General features: G+C 42.1%; 1 protein-coding gene across 4 annotated transcripts in view; it reads left to right on the top strand.

Annotated features, from left to right (window-relative positions):
• The first annotated feature begins 4,314 nt into the window (after nucleotides 1–4,314).
• The window catches only part of ncor2 (nuclear receptor corepressor 2), a 110,794-nt gene continuing 88,828 nt past the window's right edge, over nucleotides 4,315–26,280 (top strand). For all 4 annotated transcript variants that reach the window (XM_015972096.3, XM_015972093.3, XM_015972095.3 and 1 more), the window contains exon 1: nucleotides 4,315–4,542. The gene's annotated coding sequence lies outside the window, so the exon portion shown is untranslated. The remainder of the gene's footprint in view (nucleotides 4,543–26,280) is intronic.

Genomic DNA, 26,280 nt, shown 5'->3' with positions numbered 1-26,280 from the left:
ACCCATCCCCCCAGCCGAGACATTTTTGCTCTATATGTGTGACTACATTACGCCCCATCCCCCGCTCACTGAGCAGGTCCCAGGGGTGGGTGTTGGTGTGGAAAGTAGACCTTTTTCCCTGTCCATGGGATGTTATTGATGAGGTGAGGTAATGGATCCCCCCCACCCCCACCCTCCCCCCACCCCCCCACTGTGCTCACATGCACTCTGAGGATAAATCAGATGGTGGGTAAGACCCAACCAGTCATTCCACCTCTCTTTGGACTCAACTGCCATTTCATTAGTTTTATTTATGGTTTTTTTCTACTCTCCTGAACCCTTCCTCTTTCTGTCCTCCCATTTAAAACCTCTCTTCTTCCACGTTTAACTCTCCAGAAGCGCACACACAGACCTGCGCTTATCTCTGTTCCCTCCTTTTCCTGGAAAACATTGGTGTTGTACCCCTAACATGCCTTCCTGGGACTGGAAGTCTAGACGTGAAAGTAAGCCCGTTATCTCCTGATGGACAAAGTGCTGCATAGATAGCGATGTGCTCTGGAGTGACGAAGGACTCGGCACCGACCGAGCTTTTAACATTAGATGCAAGTCCGTCCAGCTCAGCACTTCCCACTGAGCTGTATTTGAGCTGGCTGATCAGCAACAATTCACCTCTGGGCTTACAGCTCAGCCACTCAGCAAGAAAACTGCAGCCAAAACAGGTTTTGTCCTTGAGAAGAGAGAAAAGAAAAAAAATAACTTGTATCATCCTCACAGGATCAAGTGTTCTGACTTTTCTCGTGAAGCTGGTGTCGATTTACGGTTTATAAAAACGCAGATTTGGTCTACTTTTCTTTTCAGATGGAACAAGATCACATCCAGGAGCATTTATCACTACAGCCTCTGAATTACTAAGATTCGTCTCTTTTTAGTGTCACATCTGAGAAAGTCCACAACACCATGACCTGATTTCATCTGAGCAAGTCATTGGTGTGACTAAATCCTTTAAGAGGCCCATGCTTGATGCACATTGGTTGAAGCAAAACATTCAGAAATAAAGATGTCTTTCTCTGTTTTTCTTCATTTAAAGATGATCACGGATGACGTGACGTTCATATTGGAAGATGTCTGTGAAGTGTCCACTTTAATGAATCCAAGCTGGCTAACAGATCAGTCACATGTCAGAACAGTGCTGCAGCAATGCCAGCTTCATCACAGGGGTTCACTTGGACAGAGAAAAAGTGTAAATATGTCTGCCTTGCCCGCAGCAAGCAGGGACAAAGAGGAATCCCAAGCACAATTAACAGCTTGACAAAAGCAGTCTCATGATGTGGACGCAATCATCTGATTTTATTACTGGTGCTGAAACATCGCAGCAGTGAGCAACAGCTGATGTCAAAACAAGTTTAGGTTTTCTGATCCTTTCTGCTCTGAGAAAAGAGAATACATTAAAGACCATTGAAGGAATGCATGTTTCCTTCTAGGCTTTGCACGATCGGAGCGTGTGTTGTGGTTGACTCTTGCATAAGATTCTGGCTCAATGTCTGTAAAAGGTCTTTTGTGCTAGGCTCTAACATTTAGAGCCAAAGTATTAACCAAAGGTGTCACCCAGTGATTAGTGCTTAGAGTGTGTGCTGGCGGGGACTCTGAGCTACTACAGCACCAATGTTTAGCTTCTTACCTGTAAAACTGACTGAGTAGTAGCCATTTTGCTGTGCACTAATGCAGATTAGCCATGGCTGCTAACTCGAAATGGGTTGACTAGGTAGTTGTTGATGAACATCCAATAATCATTTTTGGATTTTTTCAACAGATTCTGTCAAGTCGATCACAACATTACCTGTTACCATGCGCACACACACACACACACACACACACACACACACACACACACACACACACACACACACACACACACACACACACACACACACACACACACACACACACACACACACACACACAGAGAGAGAAAGGCAAACACACATTTTCATTTTGGCGGTGGGTGATCGAACAAAGATGTTAAATAGGATGAATACAAGATCCAACAAACGGGAGATGATCTAATTTTGCGTGGCAAGTGTGTGAAGCTGGAAAGGCTTACGTCTAAACAGTAACATTCAGTCTCCATGTGATCCTTATAAAAGGAAGGAAAGGGAAAACTGAAAGAAGAGCGTGTGCTGGCAGTCAACCAGGTGTGGACAGACTCAGGAAGTTAGGCGGGAATTCCAACAATGCAGGCAGTCTTCAGGCGCTTCACTTCTGCTCTCTCTCTCTCTCTCTTTCTTTGTTGTGGCGAGGATGAGGAAGCCAGGTGAAGCCTTGTAGGTCGAGCTTGTGTTTAAACTAGACTGATCGATGACACCAAAGTGCATCAATAAACAAACTAGTGTTTCTTGCTGAGCGTTTGTCGTGGGGATGCTGATAGAATCTACAGAATAAAAGATAATAGTCTGCCTGACTTGAGCTCAGCCATGACTATGACAAATGCCAGCCATTGCAAAATTGATTAATGTCACATGGCAGCACCACCTACACCCATGAAATCAGTTGAAATGAAGCATTCAGCGCCATTTGGTTACAACCAGAGGCATTGCTGCCCTAATTGCTGCTCTACAGAACCCTCTGATGCCCATCTTTAATTTCATAACTCTAATGACTGTCTGCAGTGCATCTGTCAATTCACGCCCTTTGAAATCTTTAAAGTCTGCTTCGCTGGTGCAGTCACTCTCAGAGGTGCCTTTCATGTGGGCTCTGGATCTATTAAAACAAACCTCTCGAGGTATTTCTGCAACTTGTGGAGGAGATGCTTCAGGTGCTCCCCCTCTGAAGTGGGTCGCAAATGCATTTTTGCATGCATTAAACAAATGTCCCTGTTTGATCCGAACCATTTACACTTCCCAGCATTTGACTTCCCTTGGATCTGTGAACATCACAACTGGCAGGTGAGAATCATCAGGATGAAAAATGATGCATGGTAATGCCAGCGGAATATATTATCCAGGCTTACAGGCTGAGATAACGCAGGTGAAACAAGCAATTATCTCCGCTGCTCAGTGAAGGCTGAATGAAGAGATGGGTGTTGTTCAGATGGTTTGACGGGGTTCTGCCAAACCACAGAGCTGAAAGAAAAGGAATACAATCCCATCTGACATCACAGGGAAGGCTGTCGTTGAGATTTAGGTCAAGATATATCGAGTCTGAAGTGTGCCAGATAGTTATATGGCAACATCTTGGCAAGGTGTAATAACATATAATTACAATTATCAAGGGTAAAATGAATTACTATAGCTTGACAGAATCTGCCCCAATGTAAAATCTTCATGCAAAAAGACACACACACACACACACACACACACACACACACACACACACACACACACACACACACACACACACACACACACACACACACACACACACAGCTGTGAGTTGTACAAGACAAAGGTTTCAGACCATTTGCAGAGCACTGGCTTCATCAACTATCTGCACAGCATGGGGTGCTGTGATCTCCCAAAAAACTATCCTTCAATGTTAAGTCAGTGTATTCACAGCTTGTACTTCTCCGTGGGAATTAAGGAACACAGATGTTGACTTCCTGGAGGGCTGATACTTGAGTTGACCCCTGGGTTCAGCTCGGAACAGATTTGGTGGATTGTTCATGTGTGAGGAAAGAAATAAAACAAAGGGTGAGGATTACAGTGTTGTAGGGCATGCTTCTACTTCCTAAACTGTTTATTGATATTTGCGGGACAGCATTCCATAGTAAACTCCTTATTTGCAGTAAAGGACCATGCTTTTTTAATCTAAGGAGTATTTGCTGCAGGACTATGTAAGAGCTGTGATGTCCTCACAAGAGTGATTTGCACTTTCAAATATATGAAAATTACTCTACAATTTAAGATATTTATTAGAAAGCTTTCTAAAATCCACTTATAGGGCTTTAGTTCCTCTGGCTGTCCAATTTTCCTTTTCATATTTCTCTGAATTAAAGATTTAAGGTTAAAAATGTGGAAATGTTAAAATCAACAACAGAAAAAGAACTGTGCTGTTTATCTTATAGGATCCAAAGGATTTATTAAAGCATTAACAAAGCATTGAAATGTTTGTGTTGCAAATAAATACTGGAAGAAAGAAAAATGAGAGATATTAACTTCTGTGAGCCAGCAGCTGAGAATGATCTGATAACAGTTTTTTGGACACTAAACCATGAGTCTGACTGACTTTTGGGATGTGTGGTCTCTGAGTGAGTAGGCGGGGCCAGGGCTCGGCGGACCAATGGGGAGCCAGAGAGGCGGTTCAAGCCCGCAATGGTCTTGGCAGCAGTGGCTGCAGGGAGTAGCATCAGACCACTGTATAGTGCAAGATCAGGAACGACACCGCTAAAAAACCGCTAGCGGAGCAAATGAAAAACGAAAACACTTTCTTGTGGATTAATTCTGGGGCGAGACATTCAGTCGAAGCGATAATATCTTTGAGCGACTTTGAATCGATTGTCTGAGGATTGGGACGCTGGTTGCTGAACGGTTACCGACACCGAATGGTTTCTCCTGCCCCTCCGCTAAGGTTAGTTAGCTTCCACTGCTGGCTGTCCGTTGGTTTTGGGGGTCTGCTCTGTTGTTGGATGACGGGGTCCGACTATTCTTTGGAAAACAAACACATAGCAGTATTGACCTGTTCGAATCCAAACGTTACCTCTCGTTATCCATCTTACCCATTATAAATAAAATATTCTAACATCGAACTAGCTGGTTACTCCAGTCGCAACGGTATTTACAGTTAGTTGTCTATTATCAGCTAGTTTGTTAATTTTAAAGACTAGAAACACGTGCTACATGGCTAAGCTAACCTAGCTAATAGCTAGCGGGCTAGCCGAATAGCTAACGCTTGTGTTCTTAAATAGAGTTAACCAAAACAGGCGCCTTTACCTTTCAAACACATAAAATTGATTAAATAATACCATCACGCACCGCAACCACCTAATGTCAAATTTCTGTTATGTTTCTGTGTGTTTTATTGGGTACTTAACCCACTAGGCTTGCTAACGTGTCTATACACAAAGCATTCAGCTCGAGTTTGTAAACACAAATCCTACCCAAGTCAATTTAATCTGTTTTATTGGTGGTTAAAGTTAAATGGGTTACAAACAGGTTCCTTATCGGAAAGGTGATAGGTCGTGACTTATGACAATACATAGTTCTAAATCAAGTTATAGAAGACAGAAGTAAACGGGCCAGTGAGTTAACTTTAATGATCGGTTCCCTCTGAGTGATCTGTCTAAATAATATTTATTTATGTGGTGGAGGATTTTATAAAGTCAAGATTTGTATGACAGAGACTTTGATGCCACCCATTTAAAGTTCATGCCATCTGTTACCAAGGAAACAAGTAGTAACCACAGTTGTTGCTGCTTGTCTCACTCTCTCTCTCTCTCTCTCTCTCTCACACACACACACACACACACACACACACACGGTTCTGTTTTGTGGTGTCTAACTCTTCCTTCTCTAGAGCTAGAAAAGAAAACAGACTTCTGTCAGCAGATCTTTTGTCAAAGTAATGATCTAACTCACACAAAACTGGAAAAAAATGCACTTGACTGTTCAACCATAACTCTTCCTGTTCCAGTTTCACCCTTTGAAGTAAAGCACTTGTGTTTCTGTTCTAGAAACTGTTATAACTGCTTAAAAAAGCAAAGCAACATCCATGTCTTATCCATCTTGTGACAAGTAAAACCACGTTTTTTATAACAAATTTTATGTTTATTACAGAATCATGTTCTTTACCGCTGTCCTAGTGTAAAATGCCAGGTTAGATCAACATCACATTAGTGGCTTGTTTTATGATTTAATCATTTCTGATTTTGACTCCAGCTTTGCCAACACATTGAGATGTAGTTTTTTAATTTGGGTAATATTTCAGCATTATTTAATTAAAGAGTTGGACAGTGCCTATAGAGGCTTTGGTGATTATTGCTTTGTTTTTTCGTGTGAGAACAAGTAGAAGTTTAATGATCTGCAGTTAACGTTTAGCTATGAGAGGACTTTCATTTAATTTAGTATTTGAATTAGAAGTGTCAGATATTTCTCTAGTGCTTTACAAAATGGTTGGGTTTCCCTGAAGTTATTTTGATTTGTTCAAATTCCAGATGTGAAATCATATTAAGCTTGGCATCCAATGGGAATACTTAATAATAATCGACTCAAACATTTTTTCTCCTCACAGGAGAGAGTCAGTATGTTTAAATAAAAATATAGTAAATGTAACTAAATATTTGACTTGTTTGAATAAGAAAGTTAGAATAAAGATTGGAATAGTCTACCTTTATTCTCCCGCTTTGGTCTGCTCAGTATAATTCATTTGTATGAAACATTTCAACAGATTTTTAACTATTAAGACATTTTCAAGGTTTTTTATCAAACATTTGAGGGTTTTTGTGCTTTATTTCAGCAATAGATGGGCAGAATGTGTTGGATTTTTATTTAGATACAAGTGAGAAGGTAAGCAGTTTATTCAGAGGATTGCACATCTATTTATGCTTTATTTTTATAAATACAACTTGAATTCAGTCAGGCTCGTGCATGCTGGGAGACTGCACCGTCTGGGTTTAGTTTGTGGTGAATGTTAAATGTGACTCAAGTGTGGTTGAACTTTGAAATTCAGCATGACCAGTCTGTTGCTGTGCCTCAAAAATACACACACAGCACCATTAAACAGGAGATTTTCCTGAAATCAGGTCAATGGGCAGGTTACATTTTCCTTTTTAAAGCAAAAATTGAAAATTTACATGCCAGTTTAAATAAAATGTCTGTTATGTTTGCTCATGCACAACTAGTGCTGACCTCCCAACTAGCTACTAGCCTACAGCTTCAGGGCTTTGTCTTCATCTTTCAAAAAAATCCAGTTTTTGTTGTTCAAATGCAGTCTTCAAAGAGTAAAGGGTTGGGTTTGTTGGGCCTGCTGGTCAAGAGGTTGATGGGGTCTCGAGTCATCTGTCACAGTGTTATGCCCCGCAGAAACTATTCTGTTTTCATTTGTGTATGTTGAGTCATAGTTTAGATTAGTACCCACAATAAGAAAATGGCCAGAGGTAACTAGCTGGTGAATATTAATTTATGTTTAGATGTTAGTTAAGAGATCACTCTCAATTTTTTGTTTAAAACAACATTAATTCAACATGTCACACTTCTTTGTTTGCATGTAGTGTTGTGTGGTATTGGTAATTGATTCAAGCCTATCCTTGTAATATTCACAAGGCGCTCTGTTTTGATAGATCTAAAGAGAGGTTGCTATTAAAAGCAGCCACCCATATTCAAACTAAATAAATAGGAGCCAAACGCCAGCTTAGCAGAGATTAGACATGGCTCTGTGGTAAGTGATTTACTTGACTCTGTTACGCAATGCAGATGACAGCATGTTTCAGGACATTACTCTTGTTTGTGTTTTGGCTACAGCTGTGGCTAGCATTTATCTCTCTGATTAGCTTTCTAACAGGAATGTGTGCTACAGCAGTTATTTTTATGTTACTACATATTAAAGCGTTCTAGTTGTGGCAGCCAAGGGCACACACCCCAGAACTGTTGACTAGGCAGAGAAAGTAAGGGTGACTGTAAAAGGTATAAAGGTTCATTTACAAGCTTCTCATGTTGACGGCTAAAATGCGCTTGTCCTGACATGTCCGCGTAATCAATCATGGCTCTGTTCAGCCCTCGAGATGCATCTGAACATCAAAAGCTCTGGTCTGATCCATCTAATGTCTGAATGGCTAAAATGTTCCTGTCGGTTACTCAGCTAGAAGTCCAACCTGCTGTATCAAATTGAAGTCGGTGTAATAACATCGACATGTGTACGGGCATAAAATCTTGGCAATGCACTCTCATGCACACAGTCACAATATACACACACACTCTCAGGCATAAATAGAAGATCTGTGACGCGGCTATCATGAGTGACAAACAGAGGCTCTCGGGTTGCCATACAGAAGAACATTTCAAAGCTCTTGAATAATCAAGTAGCAGTGCAGAGGAAGTAGGTCACTTCAATAGACAAGTGCACTTATCAGTTTTATTTCTTGGCGCTCAGAATGGAGAACTAGTTGTCGGGGGGGCGGGGACGACAAACTACCAACAGGAAAAAAAACGGTGATGCTGACATAATCTTTAAAATACTGAAAACCTACAGGACATGTCCAATTTTTGCCTTTAATTTAGGTTAATAATGGGTTCATTATATATATATATATATATATATATATATATATATATATATATATATATATATATATATATATATATATATATATTAGGGCTGCTCAATTAATCAAATTTTAATCCCAATTACGATCTGAGTTTTGAACGATTATGAAAACAAAACGAGCCGATTATTTGTTCCTCCCACTTGCGCTGCCCTGAGTTGCAAATGAAGCGCTCCTCCCTACAGTGTTGCCAACTTAGCGACTTTGACGCTATTTGTAACAGCTTTTCAGACCCCCTTCTTGACTTTTTTAATCCTAAAAGTACCTGGCGACCACCTGAGAAACATCCCTGGTGACCCTTAGCAACTTTCTGGATAACTGTCGTCGACATTTCCTGCAGGTTAGCTAAACACTCCACCTGCGCTCCGGATCGTTCTTCAGGACATTAGGAAAGGGAATGATGTAGTGATGTGTCGGTCGCTACAGAAACAGCTCTCAGAGCCGGCTTCCTGTTGGACTAACCAGAGTGAGTGTCACACACACCATACCTGCAGGCTCCTGAGCCGATAAAAACGACTAAATGTGCGCGTGCGGCGCGCTGAACACACGTGCAGCTTGCTCGATTGCTGTGAGACTGGGTTGGGAGTGGGGGGTGCAGCTGTGGTTGGGACAATTATTACATTAACTGATGGACCTGTAAATAAATAGTTTATAAATAAGGTAGAATAGATAGAAATAAGTTCCTCACGCTGATAAATAATAACTAATCTCTCTGAGGACACGGTGCTAGTGCACGCTCCTACAGCACCTTGACATGACTAAATAAATGTTATGCAACATTTTGTGAACGTCAAGTTATTTGCATTTGTTTGTTATAAATGCCACTGTATAATTCTTGCTGTCAGTATTTGCAAGATATTGGTATTTGTGTCTGTACTGGTTAGACTTAAATGAGTTAAACCAAGGTCTATATCCCTTGGGTATATACCGTAAATCCTCTAATACAGGCCGGTATTCAATTAAAGGCCGGGTCTCCAATTCTGGCCGGTGTCGGAGTCAGCGGAGGCAAATAATGGCCGGTCTCTTATTGTGGCCGGATGGAATGTGGTAACAAGTAAGTACGAGCGACCCAGCGGCAGGGTTGTAGTCCCCAAATGAACCAGCAAGAGGCAGTAGAAGTTCACGCAGACCTATTTTAGGCTTTTTCTTCAACGCTTTGTAAAGCTTCGGACACGATCCTCTATCACGCTCCTACCACACAGAGTCACGGTGTCAGTTAACCATGCTAATTCAACCCGCTCCACAGAACACACATCACCTTCCCTGTGGCTTACATAACACTCACACAACACGCAAATCAGCACATAGGAACCAGCAGAACGGTAGGAAACACATATAACACAATACCCAGAATGCACCTGGCTTACAACCCCAACCAGGTCATTACACTATCAAGTTCAAAGAGAACGTGCTGATTATGCTGCAGAACACTCTGGAGAGCAGCAGTAGGGGTTGTATGAACTACAGTAATCCCTCGTTTATCGCGGTAGATGCGTTCCAGACCTGGCCGCGATAGGTGAAAATCCGCGAAGTAGGGACTCCCAGCATGCCCCTCGCGGGGATTCCCTTCACGTCGCACCTACGTCACAAACCGCGGCTATAAACGGAAGTCGCCTTTCCAGCTCACCACTCAGTCATCGTTTCTTCAGATTCACGATCAGAGTTTCCAACCTACCGATCAATCCAACGAACTATCAGCTCATAGTAAGTTATCTTACTTACTTCTGGAAAGCCCGGCATTTCCGTGTCACTTCGTTGACGCTCGAACGCTCGGGGGTTTCCTAGATCAGCCGGCGTTTCACCGACGCTCTCACTTCCGCGTCTGTGAAACCACGCTCCCTATTGAATTATCGTATGATCACATTCTCTGTGATCAGCAACGCGCTGTGCCGGACCGTAGGTACTGACACGCGATCGTTCATGTCGGTTCATTTCCTTTAATGTTTTCTGTCTTTTAGTTGCGCCTGATGTGTATCGCTGCTGTGGAGCGGGGCGCATCAACTTGTCCTCCGACGCACAGATCACAGCAGGGAGCGCTCAGCTGTTTTCGCGGTCGGTAGATCTGCCTCCTGAGCACGGCCACAGTAACAATCAGGTGTCGCCACCTAAAAAACTAATTTAACACGCGATCGTTCATGTCAGTTCATTTCCTTTAATGTTTTCTGTCTTTTATTTGCGCCTGATGCGTTTCGCTGCATGCTGTGGAGTGGGGCGCTGCGCGCATCACCTTGTCCTCCGACGCACTGATCACTGATACAGCCGCCAAACAGCGAGCGCTCCGCTGTTTTTGCGGTCGATAGATCTTTTAGAACTGCAGTTCAAAGGTAACTCATGAGGTGAATATATATGAAGCCAGGTAGCAGTTTCTCTTTAGGATTGAGAGGAGATGCAGGAAGATAATAAACATGCAGGAGAGAAAAATAGTCAAATAAAAACAAGTTAGTTTTTGTAAATGGTGGTTGCAACAAACAGACACCATTGAAGGTCATCAGAAGTGAGGAACAGAAAATGAAATAATTATTTTAATGTTTAGAGCAGCAGGAACTCCGAGAGGCTGCAGGCGCATCAGTGAGTTTGCGGCTGCTGATCAGGGGGAGGGGGGAGAGGACTGAAGCAGGAACTACCGTTGTTAAAAGAAATGTGTTTAACTTTGAAAATGTGGGCGCAATTTTAATTGTCAAAAACTCCAGCGAACCATTAGTTCATTTTGCTCAAATAGAAATAGAGGCCTGCCTCTAATACTGGCCCTCCTTCCAATAAAGGCCTGGAGCTTGATGAGCTTGGGTCAAATACAGGCCCGGGCCTGTATTAGAGGATTTACGGTATATTATTATTACTATGAGCTGTAAGTATATTGGTCTTTTTATACTGGGAATCAGGAATTATTTTAGTGATCATCTTGTTTCTTATTTAATTTTGTCCTGATTGTGCCCTGAGCAATTTTATGACAGAATAAAAACAATTAAAATTTACATAAATTGAAAAATTGTCTTAAATAATCGAGATCTCAATTTCAGTCACAATAATTGTGATTATTATTTTTGCCATAATCGAGCAGCCCTAATATATATATATATATATATATTAGGGCTGCACAATATATCGAAAAATTATCGTCATCGCGATAACAGGACGTGCGATAGGCCCATCGCAAAGCACGTCAAAAACGGCGATAAATGTTTGGTTCAAACATTTCCATCCGTGTCATACATCAGCTTTTTGTAAACCAGCTCTGTTTTTTACGCGGAAGTGTTATTTAACCAATCAAATGTAGTCCTTCTGATATGCGGCCAATCAGATGGGTCCGTTCACATAATACGCCCGCCCCCTACATAGACCCTTAGGATGGGTTGAACGCAACACCCGAACTGAGTTAACAGCGCCGTTCCCTTGTTCGTCATGCTGGCTCAAAGCAACGAACGCACTTTGTGCTGAGGTTTCTGGAATCAGCGCTGCTTTCAAACGTGAACGTGACTCCGCTCGGTGTCGTTAAGCAGCTGATAATAACCGGGCTGACTCCGACACGTGCGGGTGAACCAACCCACCTACCTCCATGTCGCTGGTGTTCCACCGGGTGGTGACGTTAGCCCCAGGCTCCAGCTAGCTTCCAGCTAAAAGGCTACAGCACTCTCCTCCCAGTCCCACCCTGCTAAAGAGGACCTGGAAAAGTTCCCCCACACATCAAAGTGATTTTTCATTTATGAGCTTTTATAACCTTGTTAATCAGGATAGTTGATTTGCTGCTGGACATAAACTGTCAGTCAGAAGCTCTGCTAGCCAGTTATCTTAAGAGGAACTAGTTCAATTTGTTAGCTTGTTATCAGAATCATAGCTGCAGTTTCATCATCTGAGCTGCTTTTTAAGAGCTAGGTAAACTTGTTCAATTTGGGGTTAAAAACAAACATTTTCACATATTTTCCATGTAGTTTTTTTTGCCAGTTCCTCTTCTGAAAGGTAGACAATTGTTTTTCTCTGTCCCTCCGAAAATCTTAATTTTCTCCTAGTTTGGCCCAGCACACTTCACTTCCCAATTATAGCAACAGCCTTATATCATAACCACATAAGTAGAGAAAATGCTCAGTAGCAATGTGAGAATTTGCTGTTGCATTTAAGTGATGCTAACTATTATTTAACATTTAAATTTATTTTCTGCTATTTTTATTTATTCAAAAAACCCTGGTAAAGGATGTTTTTCTGTATTTGGAGCATCAGAAAAAGTTTTATGGTGGTGGCGATGTTTTAAAGTCACTGAGAAACTGCATGCATGCAGTTTGTTGTTTTGCTGCTAATACAGTAGCAGGTGCAGCTGCATATTTTTGCAATAAAAATGTTATGTTGTAATGGAATTCATGCATTAGTTTTTGTTTGGTGTGAACCCAGAGCAGACATCACACGCCAGACGACATCAACACTGCATACTTAAGTATTTGTTCATTTATCGCGAGTAATATCGATATCACAATATTAAGCACTGTTATCGAATATCGCAGGTTTTCCTAATATCGTGCAGCCCTAATTTGATTAAATGTTTTGAAGAAAGGTTGTGGTATATACACAGGCAGTGCTTGAAATAAATATAAGAATTTTGGTACAATAGTCATCTTAACAGAATTTGTTCCCCCAATAAGCGATATAGCAAACTCACCCATCTTTGAACTTCTTGTTTGCACTGATCTAACAAAGGAATAAGATTACTTCTAAACAAACTTGAGTAGGATTTTGCAACTTTACCTCCTAAATAAGTGAAGGACTCCGTTTACAACCTAAATGGAAGATTGGGGTACTCTCTAGCATTGCTGCTAATTGGGAAGTATTCGCTGTTAGTAAGATTTAATTTATATCCGGATATCCTTCCAAATTTCCGCAATGTTCTGAGGACTTCCTGGACAAAGGTAATGGGATTGGTGACATATAATAACAAATCATCCGCGTAGAGCAAGACAGTGTGGGTTAGGCCACCACGTGAGATGCCTTGTATAGTGTTATTACTTTTTAAAGCTATAGCGAGTGGTTCTATAGCCAAGATGAAAAGCAAGGGGCTTATTGGGTCTCCCTGTTTAGTCCCTCTAAGAGGGAAGAAATCAGATGACAACCCATTAGTATTAACAGAAGCAGCTGGACTCGTGTAGATGAGCTTGACAAGTTGAGTAAAGTTAGGACCAAAACTAAACCTGCTAAGTGTATGGAAAAGGTAATCCCACTCGATACGTTTAAACGCCTTTTCGGCTTCAAGTGATATTACTGCTTCTAGGGATGAAGTGCCAGAATCAATGTACATCAGGTATTCCCTAAGTGAGCTGCCGCTAGGAGCTCAGAGAAGTCTTGTCATATGTCACCATTAGCGTAGTCAGAAACTCATTTGTGGGTGGGCCTAAGAAAAAGTAAGTGGGCCCAATAAATGTAATTGAAAACAAGTATATTTTGCGCGCGCATGCGTGTGTGTCCTCCGCATGTGCCCTAGCTTCATAATAACAATGCGCCGAGCTTCAGCGCTCTGGCTGCACATGTTCCGTATTTGCTCATTTTCAACGATCTTGGAGAAATCTGAAGGTAGTGAGTCATTCTGGCAGATTGTAATTAACACCCTGTCTCATGCAGGTGTTCTGACATTGTAAACCTCACACAAAGAACATTGTGGATGTAACAAAATAAATCAAGAAATGATTCCCTTCTGAGCATTTTAGCATTATTATATTAGCACACTGACTGTGGGACAGCATTCTAAATGTGTCAGGCTATTAACAGCGCGCTGAAGATCTGAAGTTCAGAGTGCGTCTGTCAGAGGTCAGACGCGTTCCAGCGGAACCACGGCTCACGAGTGCACATGTAAGCACATCTGGGCTGGGCAGAAGTAATCTTACAACATTGGTTTAAATAGCGCCAATAACGAGACGCGGTGACTGGCGCGGCTCATGGAGCTGTGCCGCACACACACACACACACACACACACACACACACACACACACACACACAGATTCAATAAGCACACGCGCCGTCAGACTGAAGGCAGAAATGAGCGCTGCCTCCTCCGTGATAAAAAAAACTTTTAAGAGGTTTTATAATAACATTTTTCATTCAAGGTCAAATTAAGATATTAGCTTCTATTTTGGGATGACGTATGAAATCCGAGTCCGCTCCAGTCAGTGGAGCCAGTCATGAACCTGACCACAACTCATGTTACTGCAGCATTTGTTATTCCAGTCCGCATGGCAGCGGATTGCAGATTCAGCCACACCATAAAACAGCGATAAGTCTGTCTGAGACAAAAGGGAACCTCATGGCTATAGCTTTTCCATCTTTTCCCTATAGACATTTGATTACGCACAAGTAGGTGACCAGTTCAGGTTTACGCAGAGCAGAAGAAAGGAGAGAGCTCTGGTTAAACGTTCCTGCTTTAAGAAAACCGATAAGCTTAACAAATCCTGATGGCAAAGTGTCCTCAAAGGCCATTGCACTAGACTTGAGACAGTTCTTCCTAATATCGTTTTGGGGGATCAGATGTAGTTCATCCTGGGTCGACATTTGTGTTTTAATCTTAGACGATTGTTTAATATCATCTACACTAGGGCTGCAACAAACAATTACTTGGATAATCGATTAATCGGATGGGGTCTCGACACGATTAATCGATTAATCGGATTACATGGGGAATTTTTTAAAAACTGCTAGGGAAACGTTATTTCTCTCCTTCCTTCACTTTATTTAACACAACATTATTAGAAAACAGTTCAATAGCAGAAAAACAACATGCCATCACCTAAATTGTCTTATAAGGTGTATAGACAGAGACCCTAAGCTACATCTATCTGTGACCTAAAATGCTTGGTCCAAGTTAAACAGCTTAAGGGCAATTCTCATCTGTTTTGTTTGATCTCATCTGTTGACATTTATTTTAAATGTAATTAAACATAGGCTGTGAATTAATCAAAATTGATCACTATTTCCAAAAATGACTGAAAAAATACCAAATAAAACAAAAGTAAATGAATGCCATCCTCCTTGCGATGATGCCCTGGGCAGCTGCCATAAAGTCACATCAAGAAATGCTGCTGATCATTCCAATGATCCCAAATAGACTCACATTAGGCCACATGAAAGCAACTGAACCCAAAAATATATTAACCAGTATATAACTGCACTCTCACACAACACGCCTGCAGCAACAGTTAGGACTCCTCCCTCCCTTTTAAAAGCGTTTTTGCTTCTGAGGACATTGTGGTTGTAAAACCACATGCTAGTAGTCTGGCCCCGGTGTGATCAACCAGTTTCTGCGGGAATGTGACGGCGGAACCAGGGCCAGATTAACACTTTGTTGTACCCTGGGCAACAATATTCAAGGGCTCCATCATCACGACCCAAGGATCACCATAATGTGGTCACATACAGAATATTTTACTGTAATATGCAGTAAATATACTCAATACTTGAATGCCTGACAACACGTAACCCGCCCAGAGTAACCTTTGACCCACCTCGTGTGGACTGACCAATGAGGAGAGGGTCTTAACTTGAGGCCCTCTCTTCATTGGTCAGTCTGCATGAGACTGACTCTCAACTGACGTTCAGTCGTAGGCAGCGAAGCGTCTCTGTGCAGTGCAAAAGCCCGGGTGGACAGTTTGTTTAATGTAGGGTGACCATATTTCCATTTCCAAACAAGAGGACAGGGGATCTGTGCCTATGACGTCACACTATGGCAACGCCACACAAACCATGTTGGGACCCATTTTTTGTAAGAACTAAATTAATATCAGATTCTGCCAATAAAAGGGCTCTAAAACAATTCATATGTAAATATTTTGCATATTTAATGCAAAATCTCATTTTTCTGCTTTAGTGCTGCAACAAGGTTTTATTAATAATAAATTATTATACCTTTTGTTTTACTACAGCATCGGTAAGCTTCCTGTGCACAGATTATTAAGGATGCTTGTTTCAGCTGTGAGATTAGACGATAGGATCAATGAAAAAATAAGTTGTCACACACTCCATGGAAACTTTCAGAGAATCCACAAATAGTGGCTTTCAAATGGTTTTGTTACTTTTTGCAAGTTTAGAAAAGAAGCAGATGAGACAGCATGTCTGATAATTTAGTTTTTCATCTGATAAAATTAGAACATGTCAGTAATGTCTGAGGGGCTTTTATAAACACCATATAACTAACACTACTGGAAAGGGCATGAATTACACAGAGGCTTCTGGGGAGCCCAGTTATTTGGGTGTGTGTGTGTGTGTGTGTGGGGGGGGGGGTATTTAGCCTTGGCCCCCAAAATGTCTTGAAACGGCCCTGGGTGTGTGACTGAGTTTTGAAGGTGATCTGAATTGTATCAGATGTATACATATGACATGTGTATAACTTATTGTTTTTTACTGGTAAAAACGTGTAGTGGAGATAAATCTACCTACATTTTACTTTTCAACACTTTGTTTTGTTTTCTTGTTTTTATTGAACTATTTTCCTGTCCTGTCTGTCTCTCATCTTCCTGCATCTCCTCTTAATTCTCCAGAAAATCTGTTGCCTGGATTCTTACCTTTTCACCTCATCAGTTACTTTTGAGCAGGTCAAAGGGATCTCCTGACCAAAAAGCGCAGAGCGCGTTTTCGATGCTGCGTCAGTGAGGTGACATCACCACAGCACAGGTGATGAGCTCCGCAGTAGCGCGCTTCAGGCACAAATAAGACAGAAAATAGAGAACATGTGCGGACATGAACGATCGTGTGCTAATTATAGGTTTTTGGTTGCACCACTTTGAGAATGGACCGTGCGCTGGAAGCAGCTGCCTGGATCGCTGCGCAACAATGCGGAACCGGTTCGCAGCAGCGCAAGTCTGCCGGCTCTCCCTCGCGCTGATCTGCCGGTACCGGCTCTCCCTCGCGCTGATCTTCGGCTCTCCCTCGCGCTGATCTGCGGCTCTCCCTCGCGCTGATCTGCGGCTCTCCCTCGCGCTGATCTGCGGCTCTCCCTCGCGCTGATCTGACTTGCTCTGGTCTGCGCACAACGGCGGGCGGGAAGGGGGGGCGCTTTTGGAAGAGTTGTGCGACACAACGAATCGATGACGCAATTCGTTGCCAACGCTTTTAGTAATCGATTTTCATCGAATTTATCGATTCGTTGTTGCAGCCCTAATCTACACCAGCGGTTCCCAAACTTATTTAGCCGCACACCCCCTTCTATGTCCCGACCATGTTGATGCACCACCCAGCCCCCACATCAGGGCATGGCTATATATATATATATATATATATATATATAGGGACATTATTGCATTATGAATTTCTTCTACCGTCAGATTATGTTCCAATAACGCTTTAGATTCTGTGTCGATCGTAGGAATATTCAGATTAGAAAAGAAAGCATCAAATTTATCGTGGGCAGATGTTGAATGTGAGGAGTATAATTCAGAGTAGAATTCCTTGAAGCGATTATTGATAGTCTGATGTTGTTCTGTTAGAGAGCTATCAGGGATAGTAATTTGCTAAATAACACGGGATGCCACTTTCTGGCGGAGCTGACTGTCTAGTAATTTGGACGGTTTATCTCCATCTTCATAGAATCTACATTAGGATTTCAAGATAAGTCTCTCCGCTTGGGTGGTGGTTAAAACATTGATTTCAGTTTGTAAGCTCACTCTCTTCTTAATCAAATCAGGGGTTGGAGACCCAGACATAAGTCCATCCAGGGCCTCGACTTCCAAGGATAATTCCTCAATCTTTTTGTAATTCATTTTCCTAATATAAGCAGAGCGGGAAATAATCTGCCCCCTGAGATATGCTTTAAGTGTCTCCCATAGGGTTGAGGCTGAGATCCCATCTGTCCTATTTATCTGTAGAAAGAAGTCTATTTGTTCTTTAATAAACTTTACAAAGTCTGAATCTGCCAACAAGAGTGTGTCAAGCTGCCAGGTCCATTTATTCCTCTGAGTGGGAGGAGTCATCTTAATACTAACCGGGGCATGGTCCGAAATAATAATTGTGTCATATTTTCATTCTATAATGTCACTAAGCAAATAGGGAGCAACCAAGAAAAAATCTATTCTGGAAAATGACTTGTGCACATTAGAGTAATATGAATATTCTCTTTTGATAGGATTTTTAAATCTCCAAGGGTCTATAAGTTTGTGTGTGTCTATAAAAGACTGGACCGTTTGCAGCGATTTAGATGGTCTATGTACAGACTCAGAGGAGCGATCTAGCACTGAATTTATCACCAAGTTGTAATCTCCAGCCATAATCAAATGATGACTATCCAGACTGGGGATACAGCTGAACAGTTTCTTTAAAAAATTCTCATCGTCAAAATTTGGACCATAGATATTGACCAATACTAAGCGAAGTTGAAACAGCTGTCCCACAACAATTACATATCTACCATTTGGATCCAGGATGGTATCTGATACAACAAAGGGAATATTGTTGTGAATGAGTATTGCTACTCCCTTACCTTTGCTGTTAAATTGTGAATGAAACAGTTGCCCCACCCATTCTCTGTGAATTTTAGTCTGGTCTCGCTTTTGAAGGTGGGTTTCCTGTAGAAAAGCAATACCAGCCCTAAGATGTTGAAAATGAGAAAAAAACCTTTTTCTCTTGATAGCCTGATTTAAACCCTTCACATTCCAACTTATAATTTTCAAGTAATCTTTACTTGGGATAAGATTAGAATTACTCTGAGCCATTAGAGCCAGTCGACTCCAGTATATATGTTACTCCCCTATTAAAATTATATAAAAAACAGAATCCCATGAGTGCACAAAAAGAATCTAGAACAAGAGCCACATAGTTACAACATAAAACACTTAAACAGGCCTCTAAAAGGCTATCCCCCCAAAAAAACTTTGAACTACTGCAAACCTGCATTTGCATACTACCCGCAGAGTTATGTATATGAACCGTTAATGAACCCCTCTAACAGGTCTTCGAACAAGTTGTGATATTCTTTCACTTTTTTAAAAAGTGTAAACAAGTACAAAAAATAAGAGGAGGAAAAAAAAGAAAAAAACAAGATTAGTAGCAGTAATAATAGCAAATAAAGTGCTACAGAGAATAAATGTCAGAAAATACTAAACACTACTAATAATACTGATCAGAACCGACAATACAACTCGTTTTCCCCCCTCTTCTCTTTCTCTCCTCCCTTCCTTTCCCTCCCCCTCTCCTTCTAATAATTGTCCGAGTCATTGATCACCTCATTAACATTACCTCAGTCGCCACCCTCTGTAGTGTGCGAGGCGGGGCCTCCGTCCGCAGCATAGACATTATTGCTTATGTAGGTCAGCGCCTCCGCGGGATCGGTAAACCTCATGCGCTTCCCTTTGTGCGTAAACTGCAGAGTGGAAGGGTAATAAAGGCCGAACTTGATATTTGCCGAGTGGAGCTTCTCTTTGGACTCGGAGAAGGCAGAGCGTGGTTTGTTGACATCTGGGCTGTAGTCAGGAAAAATGTGAAATCTGGATCCGTTGAATAAGAGTTGGCCCTTCTGTCTGGCGAGGCGCAGGATCAGCTCTTTGGTTTGAAAGTGGTGGAGTTTGACCATAAAGGGCCATGGTCTGTTGTCGCCATCTGCTGGTTTAGAGACCAGGCTCCTGTGGGCTCTATCTATCGACAGTGGCCTCTCAAAGATATCTTCACCAAACACATCAGTAAGTAGTTTGGCGATGAATTCTGTCGGTCGAGGCCCTTCCGCATTCTCTGGAATTCCCAAGACTCATATTTTGCAGTCTCGTGTAATTTTCCAAATACATCACCTTCTCCCTCAGTGCCTCGTTCTGCTTGGCTAGTGACGTTTGGGAAACCTCCATAGTATTTAGCCTCTTGTCAACCTCGTTCAGTCCTTCCTCCACGTCGGTAATTCGTTGACCATACACACTCAGAATTGAATGAAGACAAGCGATAGCCGCCCTGTTTTCCTCACGGAACGAATCGATGGAGGCCTGCACCGCAGTAACGGCCTCAGCTAGCGTCTCCATGCTGTTAGCATTAGCATCTGTTTCTATGCTAGCCGAGGAGTTATTGGAGTCGCCTCACGTTGCAGCTTTCACCGACTGTCGTTTGGGAGACATTCATCTACTCATGAGCTGGTAAAGTCCCTTACACATTAACCCACCAGTCTCTGACCGGTTAGGGGGTCCAAAATAAGTCATTTTAGTAGTATTCAGCAGGAGCTGTGGAAGACACGTCTACTCACTGTGCATGCTCATGCACGCCCCCGAGTCCATAATATATATTTATATGTTTATGCATTAATATGACTTTATTTACCAAAATAAAACAGCAGAGAGGAGAGTCTCTGTCTCTGTGTTCACTAGTATGATGCACAGTTATTTCAGGAATGACTCATGCTCCATGCTTATTGCACACGAGTGAAACTTGTAAAACCGGCTGCATTTCCATGCTTTAGTGTACTTTTGTTGTCTGCTTTAAGTTCCTCTACATCGTGTTACTCTTTACAAATTAGATTATTAACATTTTAAATTGATTCAGAGTTATTTGTCTCCATCATGATGGACGGCAGAAGAAGAAATGAGCTTGTCAATGACCAAAAAAGTGTGCTCAAACACAAAGCGGTCAACAACAAGGCAACGTTGGAGCAGTTTATTCTTAGTTATTTTGTTCTTGGAGCACAATAAGCCTCACATCAAAGCGCTGAGCCTGGCAGACCATGGCGCAGCAAACTGAACTGAGTTTTGGTTGGTTGGTTACCGGTTAACCAGCTATTAACTGTTAAGGGGCGTCAATAACCGGTTAAAGAAATATTGGTAAGCGTGAATCCCTACATAAAACCAAAAGTAAATTGCACACAAAAATGATTTGTGCTAATAAATGTATCCAACTAAAATAGTCAGTTTTGGTTTTGAAAAACTCGTGCTGGTGATGATCGGAGGGGCAGGTGGCGGCTGTGCTCGGCAGCCTCGCCTCTGTCAGTGTGCCCCAGGGCAGCTGTGACTACATCGTAACTCATCATCATCAGTGTGTGAATGTGTGTGTGAATGAATGAATGATACATTGTAGTGTAAAGTGCTTTGGAGTCCTTACTCTGAGAGGTGCTACACAAGTGCGGGTCATTTATCATCATTTATCGTCCATTGAAGAGGAGTGTTTTTTATAGAGATGTCCCAATACAACTTTTTTCACTTCTGATATGATGCCGATAAATTTGTGCACGACAGTGTTGCACTGAGCCAAACTGTCTTTTTTGGATTTTACCAAAAAATACAGCCACATGGCCGATATTGTTCCTTGCTACTTTGCTAGCACACACTGTTCTGATCACGTGGACTTTGCATGCTGGATCTGGGCGGTGATGGATAGAATTGTTGGAATGGAATTTAAAGCAGAACGTACTGCTAATATCAGAGATTGCAGTCCGAGAAAATCCGATAGTGTTTTTGGGCTGATATCGATATTGGAACGGGACATCCCTAGTTTATTAACACCATAACGTAGCGGGATAAAATGTATCATTAGCATTTGTAACATTAGAGCAAATATAACATACATACATGTTCTAAAGGTAATAAAATCACCATTGCTACTGTTGTTGCTACACCTATGAATACAAATAACACTCTGTTGATGTTAAGCTAACAAGAGGTACAGAGCTTACAGAGGCAACTCTTCGTTCTCCGCCATGACATGCTCCCTTCTAAGGTGCTCATGCATGGTTTTTAATTATTTGGGGCTGTTCAAGGCCAACAGATTTCTGTTTAATCCCTCCCCCATGTAATCAGGAAACATCTACAGATAGCCGGAGTGGCCAAATTACCTCAAACAAGGGTTTGAATAGTAAACTATAGGGTTAATGTTTTATTTTGAAGGCAAGCTCAACAGCTGAGAAATGTTGTTCCGCTGTGGTTTGCTATGCTATTAAATACTCCGTTACGAGCAATTTTGTTGAAAAAGTTAAGCGTTTGTCAGGCGTGGGTTACGGCAACAGTAGCCCGAAAATAATACTCCCAAAAGAGCATCCAGAGACTCTGAGTCATTACAGTATAATTGCTGTTATAAGTCAATACTGTTAGGTTCCAGCCATGTTTGCCCTAATAACTAATAACTCCATGGTGCATGACCCATGTGATCTTCAGTAGATGCAATTACATCATCATACATTTAGTTTAACATAATAGATTTTTTTCCTCTGGGCAAGAAATATTCGATATGGCCCACCTGTAGATGAAATGTAAATAAATTTACATTAGTTATAAATATATAATTTAAAAGTGCCTGTGGGACATTTGATACACTTCTAGCTCTCAACTGTGTGTGTGTGTTAACAGACTGTTGTACCAGAGAATAGGTACTAAGGTTAAAGTTTGACAAGAATCAATACATTTTTATGCATTTAATCTACTCATTTATATATATATGTATATATATATATATATATATATATATATATATATATATATATATATATATATATATATATTAGGGATGAGCCGGATACTCGTTTCAGACGAGTATCCAGTACGGATAAAGCATTTTTGACGAGTACGAGCATGAAACGAGTAAAACTCGTAAATATCTGTAAACGTGCTGAGGGAAAATCCTCATTGGGTAACTGACTGTCTTCACCCTCTGTGATTGGCCAGTCAAATAGAGATCCCCTCCCAACATACACAACTCTGCACCGGGAGCTCAGTCCGCGTCCGGTCCATCCAAGCACGTATGCACGCTAGGGATGCACCGATGGATCGGCATTTGATCGTAATCGGCCGATAGCGCCCCTATCGGTTTTGATCGGAATTTTCAAAATAGATCAAAGCAAACCGATCAGGTAGGGTTGTCACGGTAACCAGTGTAGCGCTAAACCCCGGTAAAAACAATAATAACCGTCTTGTTTTAAAAAAAACTATATTATCTTGGTGGGTTTACCGTGGCTGCGGTGTAGGCGCGGTGACCCTTACCAGCCACCGTATCATCTGCAGAAGTTGCCGGCGGCACATACACGCTTTGTTTACAACAAAACTTTCTTGAAGCTAAAGCTGAAATAATGGTCAAAGGAGGAGACGGCAACACTCAGGAGGACATTTATTATCCCTCAAAGAAGACAAAGTCGGAAGTACGGGCATATTTTAGATATTTGAAGAATGCCGAGGGAGTTGATAGAAGACGGGCGGCTATCCTGTTTGCAGCACGAGCAGAAAAAGTGTCTGTGAAAGGCAGCAACGCTTCAAATCCCATGACACATCTGCGTGACCATCACCCACAACTCTACAGTCAACGCAAGGCAAGCTAACGTTAGTGTTTGAGTTAAAATGCGTGATCCGAGGATTTGGGTTGAGGGAGAATGCAACGAGTCGCTATATAAAGCAGCCGCAGCGCCGCTACCTGCATATAAACCGTGTCGCGGACACCGCCATGTTGAAATGACGCTATGCATTACGGGGCTCCCAGGGGCAGATAAGAGTTGGTCTCTCTCCGGGAATAATTATGAATTTAACAATGATTACTGCCTGATGACATTTTCCCAAACCTGCAAAGCTCACTGGAAGGACACAAACCGAGGACAATATTTTCCTGAAATACGGATTGCTCAAGTAAGGGTTAAAAAAAAAGTATCTGATTAGAAGGCTACTTGAGTACTGAGTATCATCTGATCTAATATTTTTAAATGATGACATCAAACAGACATAAAATACGAAGTTATGGGCAAATATTGGTATTTTAAAGACTAAAGTGGAAAAATGTAAACAAATAAACAACATAATTACAAAATAACACATTTTAGGCAAAATTTAGACACAAACTGAGGACAATATTTTCCTGACATACAGGTTTTGTTTAATTGTAGAGGTGTGAATCTTCACTTGTCTCCCGATTCGATTCGATTACGATTATTGGGTCAACGATTCAATTCGATTCGATATCCCGATGCATCACGATTATTTTATATTGATTTGTTTTCATCGATAAATAGAAGATGTGAGATAATTGCTTTTTATTTTTTTTAATGCAAAATCAAATTTTTCTGCTTTAGTGCTGCAACAAGGTTTTATTAATAATAAATTATTATACCTTTTGTTTTACTACAGCATCGGTAAGCTTCCTGTGCACAGATTATTAAGGATGCTTGTTTCAGCTGTGAGATTAGACGATAGGATCAATGAAAAAATAACTAGTCACACACTCCATGGAAACTTTCAGAGAATCCACAAATAGTGGCTTTCAAATGGTTTTGTTACTTTTTGCAAGTTTATAAAAGAAGCAGATGAGACAGCATGTCTGATAATTTAGTTTTTCATCTGATAATATTAGAACATGTCAGTAATGTCTGAGGGGCTTTTATAAACACCATATAACTAACACTACTGGAGAGGGCATGAATTACACAGAGGCTTCTGGGGAGCCCAGTTATTGGGGGGGGGGGGCATTTTGCCTTGGCCCCCAAAACGGCCCTGGGTGTGTGACTGAGTTTTGAAGGTGATCTGAATTGTATCAGATGTATAAATATGACATGTGTATAACTTATTGTTTTTTACTGGTAAAAACGTGTAGTGGAGATAAATCTACCTACATTTGACTTTTCAACACTTTGTTTTGTTTTCTTGTTTTTATTGAACTATTTTCCTGTCCTGTCTGTCTCTCATCTTCCTGCATCTCCTCTTAATTCTCCAGAAAATCTGTTGCCTGGATTCTTACCTTTTCACCTCATCAGTTACTTTTGAGCAGGTCAAAGGGATCTCCTGACCGAAAAGCGCAGAGCGCGTTTTCGATGCTGCGTGAGGTGACATCACCACAGCACAGGTGATGAGCTCCGCAGTAGCGAGCTTCAGGCACAAATAAGACAGAAAATAGAGAATATGTGCGGACATGAACGATCGTGTGCTAATTATAGTTTTTTGGTTGCGCCACTTTGAGAATGGACCGTGCGCTGGAAGCAGCTGCCTGGATCGCTGTGCAACAATGCGGAACCGGTTCGCAGCAGCGCAAGTCTGCCGGCTCTCCCTCGAGCTGATCTGCCGCTACCGGCTCTCCCTCGCGCTGATCTGCCGGCTCTCCCTCGCGCTGATCTGCGGCTCTCCCTCGCGCTGATCTGCCGGCTCTACCTCGCGCTGATCTGCGGCTCTCCCTTGCGCTGATCTGCGGCTCTCCCTCGCGCTGATCTGCCGGCTTTCCCTCGCGCTGATCTGCGGCTCTCCCTCGCGCTGATCTGCGGCTCTCCCTCGCGCTGATCTGCGGCTCTCCCTCGCGCTGATCTGCCGGCTCTCACTCGCGCTGATCTGCGGCTCTCCCTCGCGCTGATCTGCGGCTCTCCCTCGCGCTGATCTGCGGCTCTCCCTCGTGCTGATCTGACTTGCTCTGGTCTGCGCGCAACGGCGGACGGGATTCGGGAAGGGGGGGGGGGGGGCGCTTTTGGAAGAGTTGTGCGACACAACGAATCGATGACGCAATTCGTTGCCAACGCTTTTAGTAATCGATTTTCATCGAATTTATCGATTCGTTGTTGCAGCCCTACAAAAGAATAAAGTGGAACAAGAACTTCTATCTTCTATTTCTCTCTCCTTTTAATTTCTCCGTGTCCCTAAATAAAAGAGACAGACGATCACGCTGCAGCCGCCGTCACTGACCCCGCCCCCTCCCCAAGACCGGATCTCCATACATTACAACAAGCAGTCTGACTGAGCGCTTCCAGGAGAAATAATAATTAAATTAGGAAAATAACGCGTGTTTGGAGCATCGGTTTGGAGGAGCGTCCTCCGATCGTCTCTTTTGTGTGAGCAGACAGTCTCTCTCTCTCTCTCTCTCTCTCGGTCGCTGATCGAGCGAGCGGAGCGCGCCGCACGACAACCCGCTCAATTAACTTAATTCACGGCCCAAATCCAACAGAACCGGTCGGGCTGATTCGGTTCCGGTTCAGTCTCAGGTTACAACTCTAGGCTCAGCCCTGCAGTACCACATTAAGGCGGAGGTAAATGTGGAGGACGCTCACTTTGACAGATTTGGATGCAGCGTTGGTACTGCCGTTAAAAAAACAAAACTACATTCCACTATAATCGATTATGGCGTACTCTTCTACGATGCAGAATCGTTTATGTCCGCATCCCGATGCATCGAT

This window comes from Nothobranchius furzeri, chromosome 17 (genome assembly GCF_043380555.1).
Source record: "Nothobranchius furzeri strain GRZ-AD chromosome 17, NfurGRZ-RIMD1, whole genome shotgun sequence".
Lineage (NCBI taxonomy): Eukaryota > Metazoa > Chordata > Actinopteri > Cyprinodontiformes > Nothobranchiidae > Nothobranchius > Nothobranchius furzeri.
The sequence above is the reverse complement of the archived record's forward strand: the minus strand, read 5'-3'. Positions and strand labels throughout refer to the sequence as shown.